Source organism: Callorhinchus milii, unplaced genomic scaffold (assembly GCF_018977255.1).
Source record: "Callorhinchus milii isolate IMCB2004 unplaced genomic scaffold, IMCB_Cmil_1.0 Scaffold22, whole genome shotgun sequence".
In the NCBI taxonomy this organism is placed as follows: Eukaryota; Metazoa; Chordata; class Chondrichthyes; order Chimaeriformes; family Callorhinchidae; genus Callorhinchus; species Callorhinchus milii.
In genome coordinates this window covers 3,433,215-3,442,028 of record NW_024704763.1, presented here as the reverse complement: position 1 = coordinate 3,442,028, position 8,814 = coordinate 3,433,215, and positions in this window count along the sequence as shown.

Here is an 8,814-nt window from a genome sequence, read left to right as displayed (position 1 = left end):
ATAGTGCTCCGATTGACTATCAGTGCCAGCACCTGGTGTTGAAACTGTATTTCGGGTACAGCAGCTTTCTGAGAATTGCACGTTTCTGTACAGACCAAACTCTCTTAATGGAAGACTGACATTTCATTCACATCAAATGCCACAATCAATTGCTTTAACATTAGCAAAAAATTATTTGTTCAGATAGAAATGGGAATCCAATAAAAGATTAAAATAGCTCAATAGTGAGCTTTCTTCTGGAGAGATAAAAAGAACAGCGCAGCCTCAGGAGAAAATATCACTTGAGGACACCATAGCTGTTCTGTTGCGATAGGCACCACATACCATAGGTTTGCTCTTTTGAACTGAATTATTGGCTGCCGCGTTTTGCCCATAAAACATAGTCAATCCACTTTACTGCATATCCTGTGAAGCACTTTGAGATGTCTTGACAATATGATAAGGCGCTACATCAAATGCAAATGCAATTATCTCTGCTATAACTTTAAAATGTTTTCATGCGAATTGAATTAACAAACTTCACAAGCATCAACCTTTCCTAGGATTTCACCACTGTAGAACCTCCTTCAGTCTTCCCTTCATTCTGCAGCATAGTATTGGCACAACAGAATAACTCAGAACATCTTCCTCCCTGCATTATGTTTCCCCAAAATAGGTTCTATTTGCTGTTTATTGAGCAAAACAACCCAGATATCAAACAACCACCTCATTTCTCCTTGAACTTTAGGAGTGCAAGTTTTTTTATTGTTAAAGAGACATTGAAGGCTTTTTTGAGAACAATTTTAACTGTAGATTAAATCATATTACAGTTTGGAATTGTACAAGATTTCTTCTTAGTAAAGTAAATTTGGCTGCTTCAGATAAATAGTAGAATTATGTCATTCTGTTATTCGGGATGTATATCTTGACTTCAGAGTAGTGGATGATTGAAAAGACTGAAAGGAGGGGAGAATCCAAATATTGGTTGGTAAAAGTGCAATTCTAGAACTTTAATTCTGGCTAAACCCTGGGTGGATGGAGTGTAATTCTATAAATCCTAGTATAGGAGCATCAATGGAAATGTGCGCCTTCAATATGCTTGCATATACACTACCTGAAACTAAAAGCAGCAGCAGGCAGGTTCATCCTTTGGGCAAATTTAAGATTATTCAGAAAATGTTTGATAGGCTTTGAGGTGATAATTGCACTGCGCGACTTGGTAACAGAAACCTTTCAAGATTAATTAGAGATTTCATCCTGAACCCACGAACTGCAGATAAGCAAGTCTATCTACTGAGCATAAAAAATGTTCCTGTTGAAATTTAATTAACCACATTGATCGCAGAAACTGGAGGCAGATGGAGCCAGCGTGAGGACTGTGCTGAATCCCAGCCCCTGGTATTAATCAGCAATACAGTCAGAGGCTCCAACAGTAAAGGAATTAAATTGACTGTGAATTTCATTTCTGGATCCTCACTGCATTTTATTGATCTGGTTTTTGAAAACAGCTTACTATAAAAAACACCGTGGAGCATCAGGATATTTTCTTTAAACCCAAATCCCATCTGTATGTTTTTCAGGTCGATGTGAAAGATTCCGATTCATAAAGAAAAGGGAGTTTCTTGCAGTATCCCAACCAACAACCCTCCAAACAAATCGGTCATGTATCTCATAACTCTTTGTCGGACATTTGCGGAATGCAAAAGACAGTCAATACAGTAGGCAGTAAATTACCTGTGATGAACTTTGAGATGATTTGAGAAATTCGAATTTAAGGATTGCCCATCTTCGGAGAAGAGATTGTTGAAGATTGCGGCATACCTACATTTTAATCAAAATGTTGTGGAAGCAAAAGGAAAAGATTTCTACTGGTTGTAGAACAATGAGGCCCATTTGATTCAAGTGCTCCGGGTTGCTGCTCCGTGTGAAGGACGCTATATATATATATATATTTACACACATAAGTTGCTGTTGTTGTTGTACATGTGTGTGCTGCAGCTGGGGGAGGAGAGGTTAGGATCAGCCCTGTACACTCGCGTGTTCTGCTGACACTCACTGCCCCTGTAGATGCTCACACATGAACAATGGTCAATTAGGTGGGGTATCAGAAGCCAACCAGAACCTGTGGATCCACATCCCAATAAGACGAGACCAAACCAGGAGCAGGGAGGCAGAAAATTAGAACAAAATAATTGAACACCCTAAATTTTATGGAAGTAAAGACAATACAGTTCAAGTTCTTCAGTCTTCTCCCAGAACTGCCATTGAAGATGCCAAAAATAAAACTGCTGCTTGTGATCATTCTGATTCCATTATATATATAATTATTTTAATTTGTATATTTTTTGTGCATTTCGATCGCAAAATATAGTCAATTCACTTTACAGTTTATTCTGTAAAGCGCTTTGAGACGTCTCAACTACGTGAGAAGGTGCTGTATCAAATGCCAGCATTATCATTAGTACCTTGTTTTACACTAGAATTTCTCAAAGCCTCCCTCCTATAAAGTGTGGACACAATTCCTTTGGAAAATATGTCAGCGAAGGAAATAATTTATTCCATCTTTCTGGATTCAGTAAGTTCTTATCAATATGGTTTCCCCCCCGCTTAGGTTCAATAAACAAAGGAGTTACGATTGACTTGTCAAAATATGAACCACTGTATGAATAATCATTGACTTATTGTTAAAATTATATGAAGCAATGTGGGGTTTTGGAAGGATTTGTTAAGATGGATGTGATAGATTAATATGCTAAACACTCTACCATACCCGGAAATAGAAAATATTTTATGCAGCAAAAATAGATTTGCGTTCCCATCGTGGAACAATGATGCCCATGTGGCTCTCCTAGCATGTTTCACTTCCAGTATTCTGGAAAGATGTTTAGCCCCAGAGGAATTCAGCTACAGAATGAAATTATCGAAAGATGTCTAACATCAGGTAGAAATCATTGCTGAGCAGCATGACACAGAAGTACATTCACTGAGGGTTCGCAAATTCAGTTACAATGATACAATTTGAGCAGAAAGGGAACAAATGAGCTGTAAGTGGTCTGAATAAGGTTACGAATGGTCGACCTTCAGAATGAAACGTCTAAAACTAAAAACTAATTTAAAAAAAGGAACCAGGTTGTTAAGGATGTTTCTGAAATGATAGCCCAGAACTAAGAAACACAGTAAATGCCTGCAATATTAATTTCCTTCAGTGGGCGGTATAAACAACAACACAATAAAATTACGTGTATAGCGCCTTTCTGGTCAGGAGGACGTCCCAAGGCGCTGGACAGTCAGTGTTTTGGATCCAAGCTGGGGGTCGGGATTGGGGAGGGTGGAGGGCAGAGGGGGAAGCTGGATGTTCGAAAGCACGGTCGAAGAGGAGGATCTTGAGATGGATCTTGAAGGAGGCAAGGGAGGGAGCGAGGTGGCGGGATTGCGGAATGGAGTTCCAGAGGGTGGAGGTGGAGTAGCAGAAGGCCTGCCCGCCAATGGTGGGGTGGGCGAGATGGGGGACGTGAAGCAGGCTGGAGCCCGCTGAGCGGAGGGAGCGAGCAGGATAGTAGGGGGTTAGGAGGTCGCAGAGGTAGGGAGAAGCAAGACCATAATAATAATAATAATCCTTGCATTTGATATAGCGCTTTTTACGTCGGGAGGACGTCCCAAAGCGCTTCACAGAACACACTGTAAAGTGAATTGACTGTAGATTTCTAGGCGAACGCGGTAGCCAATTGCGCACAGCAATGTCCCACAAACAGTTGTGGATTGAAAATGACCAATTTATTATTATTTTGTTTTTTTGGAGGGATTATTATTAGGATGGGGTTGATAAGATCACGGAGCCTAGTGCGGGAGAGGACGTGGGCTGCTATGGAGGGCATGAGTTCTGGATGATCTGCAGCCTATGGAGGTAGGAGTTGGGGAGGCCGACAAGCAGGAGTTTGCATAGTCAAGTCTCGATGTTATGAAAGAATGTATGAAGGTTTCGTTGGCCTGTGGTGTGAGACAATGGCAGAGCCGGGCGATGTTGCAGAGGGGGGGAAGGCAAAGTGGGTCATGGCCTGGATGTGGGGTAGAAAGGATAGTTGAGGGTCAAACAATACGCCAAGGTTCTGGACTGGCTTAGTAAGGTGGAATGTGCAACCATGGATGATGATGCTGTCAGCACCTGAGGTGTGGAGGTGCTGATAGGAACCAATCAGGAGAGCCTCGGTCTTATTGACATTCAACTGAAGAAAGTTAGTACAGCAACTTTATACAACTTGAAAGAAAGTATAGCAATAAAGACCCAGATTACAGACTATTGCTAGTTGTGAACTGCCAATACTTGTATAGTTTTCACTTGTGAGCTCATGCTGTCAAAGTCAGTACATTTCCAATCTATAAAATGTTTTTCAAACTGTGGTCTCACTTGAGCCATTATTTGAATCCCACGCTTACCAGTTCTCCCTTACTTTCTGAGCCAAATAGAGCTCTGGCAATAAAATTATTTATACCTCATTATTTTGTTACTAAGAAACACAATTGTTTCCCGCCTAGTGGAGCTAGTTCAGCATGTCTCTCAACAGAATTTAGATTCTGTGGAGAGTCCCAAAACGCGCCAATATGGAAAGTGAGCTCAGTTTTCTTGAACAGCCAATGCCAATAATACTAATGAAGAATTTTATTACAATACAAAGCCAAGTTACTGCATCGCTATTCACTGGTCAGAAAGCAGTAACCTTCACTATCGATGAAAGTCAATCCTAGCTTTCAAACCATTAGTTCAAAATAAATGTAATACAGATGTGTCTAGCTAACCACAAATTGTCATAATTGTTTTATTATTGAACATCTCTCGACAGTCTTAGTATTTTCTTTTGGTAATTTTTTTACAATATTACTTCTCATGTAAATAATTTTTTTTAACTTATCTTGGCTGTCGGTATTCTCACCCAATATGTGGACAACCACAATGACCTCACACAACAATAATAATAATAATGGTAATAATACTTGCATGGCAATACAATGGACGGCAAGTTCTGATGGCATGGTCGTTGATGTAAATTTCAGCATCATCTTAGCCTCAGTTGAGATCACTCTCAACTCTGGGTAAGAAGGTGGTGGGCTCAAGCCTCATGTTGCGAATGATATCCAGGCTGACACTCTCTATCGCCAATACTGGAGGCGTGTTTATTTGGTTGCTGTGTTTGTTTACAAATACACAAGTAATACACTCGATAACAATTATCTGTGAAACACTTTGATGTTATATGCGATTTATATAAAATCCCAGGATTATTATTAATAGATGACCCAGTTCCATTGCCTTTAAGAAAATATTATTCTGGAAGTAAGATTAAGCAGAGCCAATACCATGGTGAGGTTAACTATCAATAACAATGCAAATTCAATCTCAACTAAATGAATAGAAAACATTGAGAAATGAAAGAGATAAGATACATTCTACTACATTTTGGAAATACACCTCTAGCTTTGAATTATTGCAGCTCTGAACAAACTACTACAATTTATAATTTACAACATCATAAATTTCCTATTCTTTCCTAACCCCATCATTTTAAAATCTCAGGGTAAAATAAATGCCACTCATTACAGAGGCACACTATAACTATGAGGGATTACTCTGGCACTTCTAATAGGATATAGGCTGACTATAAAACTAATAGACTAAGTTTCATTTAACTGAAGTGTTATGTACCTTTCTGGCCAGATTCCTGTTTCCTGACAATCTCAAGGTAATACTCTCATTCCAGAAAATACAATCCCCATTAAAATGAGATCCTCACTCAACACTTTGGATCTCTTGAAATCACTGAATGGAGAACGTCCACTACAACTTATAGGCTTATGTGATACATAGCAACTGAGCAGGGTTGAATTTCATGGGCTTGAGATGAATCACATATCTAATTAAGCACAGTATACAGTCACATCTGATTGAGTCATATTATATATCTTTAATACACAATCTTGTATTCCAATTAATTCTCTACAAACACCTCAACACTGGAAGTCTTCAGCTTCTTCCCTTCGGCCTTCACTTCCTCCTAACATGTTACAAGTGGTAAAATTCCAAGCTTGGTCTTGCCAAACCAATACTTTACAAAAAATGTACAGCATGGAAACAAGCCACTCACCCAACCAATCCATGCTGTGGACCTCTGACTTTTACGTATTTATGGTGTCATTTTTCAGATATTCATTTTATCCTCAGCAGTACCTGAACTATGAACCCTCACCCTTCACTTTGGCTCTCAATTCTGTTTTGTTTTGGAAAAAAACACCCACCCAGCAAGATTTTTGATCAAGAAAAAATTTCAAGCAAGAATCAGACTTGTATTTGATGGGAGTGATTAATTTAAGTACAACCCAATTGTTTTAGTGCAATTCTACAAGTTGGTGCTGGTTAGTTGATTGTTTGTTACTACAGTCTTTGCAATGAGGGTATTCATATCCACAAATTTCTGCTGAAATCATGTACAGATTTTCAATCCCACTTAAACTCTAATGTAGTCATGGCATTTCTCCAATGATCTACCTTCTACAATTGTTTTTCTGCCCTGTTGTCACTGTATTTTTTCAAAGCAGCATTTTTAATAGACTAGTTGGGTAAGGATTAACAACATTATGAATCCAGTACTAACAACCTTTCACATAAATTTTGTGTTGCTGAATGTACAACTAGCAAAGTATTCCTCAAACTGATTTGCAAGTGCCATCCCAAGTATTCAGATTATAAGACTGTATGTTTTCTGTACCTTGTTTTCGTAATTGTCTGTAGGAAATGAACCATTTTAAGGGCTTGACTGTGGTAATTTCACTCAGCCCAAAACAAGGTTCACGTGTCCCTTAATGGACATGTAGCCAATACATTAGACTGTATTAGTTCATTGCTATTGCTGACGCCAAGTGCAACAATTCATTTAAAAGTCCAATTTGGTCCATTAGCACTTACCAAATGCGATCGCTTCTCTTGTTAATGCCATGAATTTCCCATTGACAGGTTTCCGAGTGCTGCAGACAGTCATTTGAAAAGGCAGAGAAAAACAGAATTTAAAAGAAACACAAGGCAACAACAAATTACATTTGTATAGTGCCTTTCAACAAGGGAAACTGAGAGAGAAGAACAAGAGGGAGAGGAAAAGAAAGAAAATGAACTTGCACTTTTGGTGCTTCTCAATGTTAAAATGTCTCAAAGTAATTTTTGTCAAGTGTAGTGACAAGGCTTTGTAGGCAAATGCAACAGCCAATTTGTGCACAGCAGAGTCCCGCAAACATCGATGAGGTGAATGATCAACTCATCCTGACGATTGTTGGCCAGGACATGGGGAGAAACTCCCTTCTCTTTTCCAATAGTGTCAAAGGATCTTTAACATCCACCCGAGGACAGGCAAACAGGACTTTAGTTTCAGCCTAGAGCTAAAGTTAAGAAGTTAGAGAGTTAATAGCAGATCCTATTAAAAGATGCTGCAAACAGGAATTGTCAAGTCTGTTGTCCATATGCCTGGAATTGGTGCTGTATATTGCTTTTGACAGGATCTTGCAAATGTAATTATTGCAATAATAATGGGCTCATAGAGCTCCAGAAACAGCTTGTCTTTGCTTCACATAAAGTATAATTATTTTCTACAAATGCGTATATTGTATGTAAAATGTAGCAAAGACTTGGTCTCACATCATTGTGAAAATAATATTTAGTCAGGTCAGTGCATGACGATTTGAAATTGACAATATGTATATAGAAATGGTTTGGGTAGGAAATTAATTTTGTGAATATCATAAAAAAAACATATTTTGATAAGGTTACGGTTAACATACTTAGTATGCATTTAGGCAAGAGAAGACCAATGGTCTATCTAGCTAGCTAGTCAACTTCTCCAAAAGAGCCTTTGACACATCTAGCTCATTATACAACCCTGAATTCCTTTATATTTGTAGCAACTTGTCTAGTTCCTTTTTGATACTCTTTATAGTTTTTTTTCCCACCACCTGTGCTGGTAGTGTTTCATTAATTATCAAAAATAAATTGTCTTGCAATTGTTAAAAGTCAGATCAACTAAGATGTGATCCATTATGTCCTTTGTACAGTTAAAACCCATCCAGGTTATGGTATCCTCAAATTTAGTCACTGCACTGGATCACTGATGTGATAAGTGCTATAAAATTGTATCTTATTTTTGGTGTGAGGCTCTCCTCCAATAGAACTTTGGCTGCGTCAATGATCCACCTTCATCCATCCATATATCGAGCAAAGGCTTCGGTATTAGGCATTAGAACTACAGGCTTCACCATGTCAATAGGAAGCACAACAGAAGGGCAAGATGTTCTCATTGATTATTTTGTACCTCAATCACATTGGATACAATCTTTCTGTTCATCAGTTTATCATCTATAATGTAATAATGGATTTGCGGGAAAGCTTCTTTTCTGCTTATTACTCCACTGATTCTTAATGAAATCTGCACTTGTACAAGGAGATTGAAGTTACAATCCCACAGCCTGCAGGTTAGTACAGCACAAAAATACAACACTTCAAAACAGGTTCCACGTAATAAATATGAATGTTAAAGATCCCATGGCACTGTTCAAAAAGAGAAGGGAGTTTGTCCCGGTGTCCTGGCCAGCAAATACCCAAATAGAAATGGCTGTTTGTTGTGAGTAACTGGCTGCAGCGAAATGCAGAGTCAATCAGCTTTACAGTGTTCCTGTGAAGAGCTTTGGGTGTCTTGACGGCGTGAAAGGCGCTATATCAAATGCAAGAACTATTATTGTTCTCACTACTCATGCTACCCGGCATCCTGTTGGAGGGGCTTACATGGGAATGATGGCCTGCAT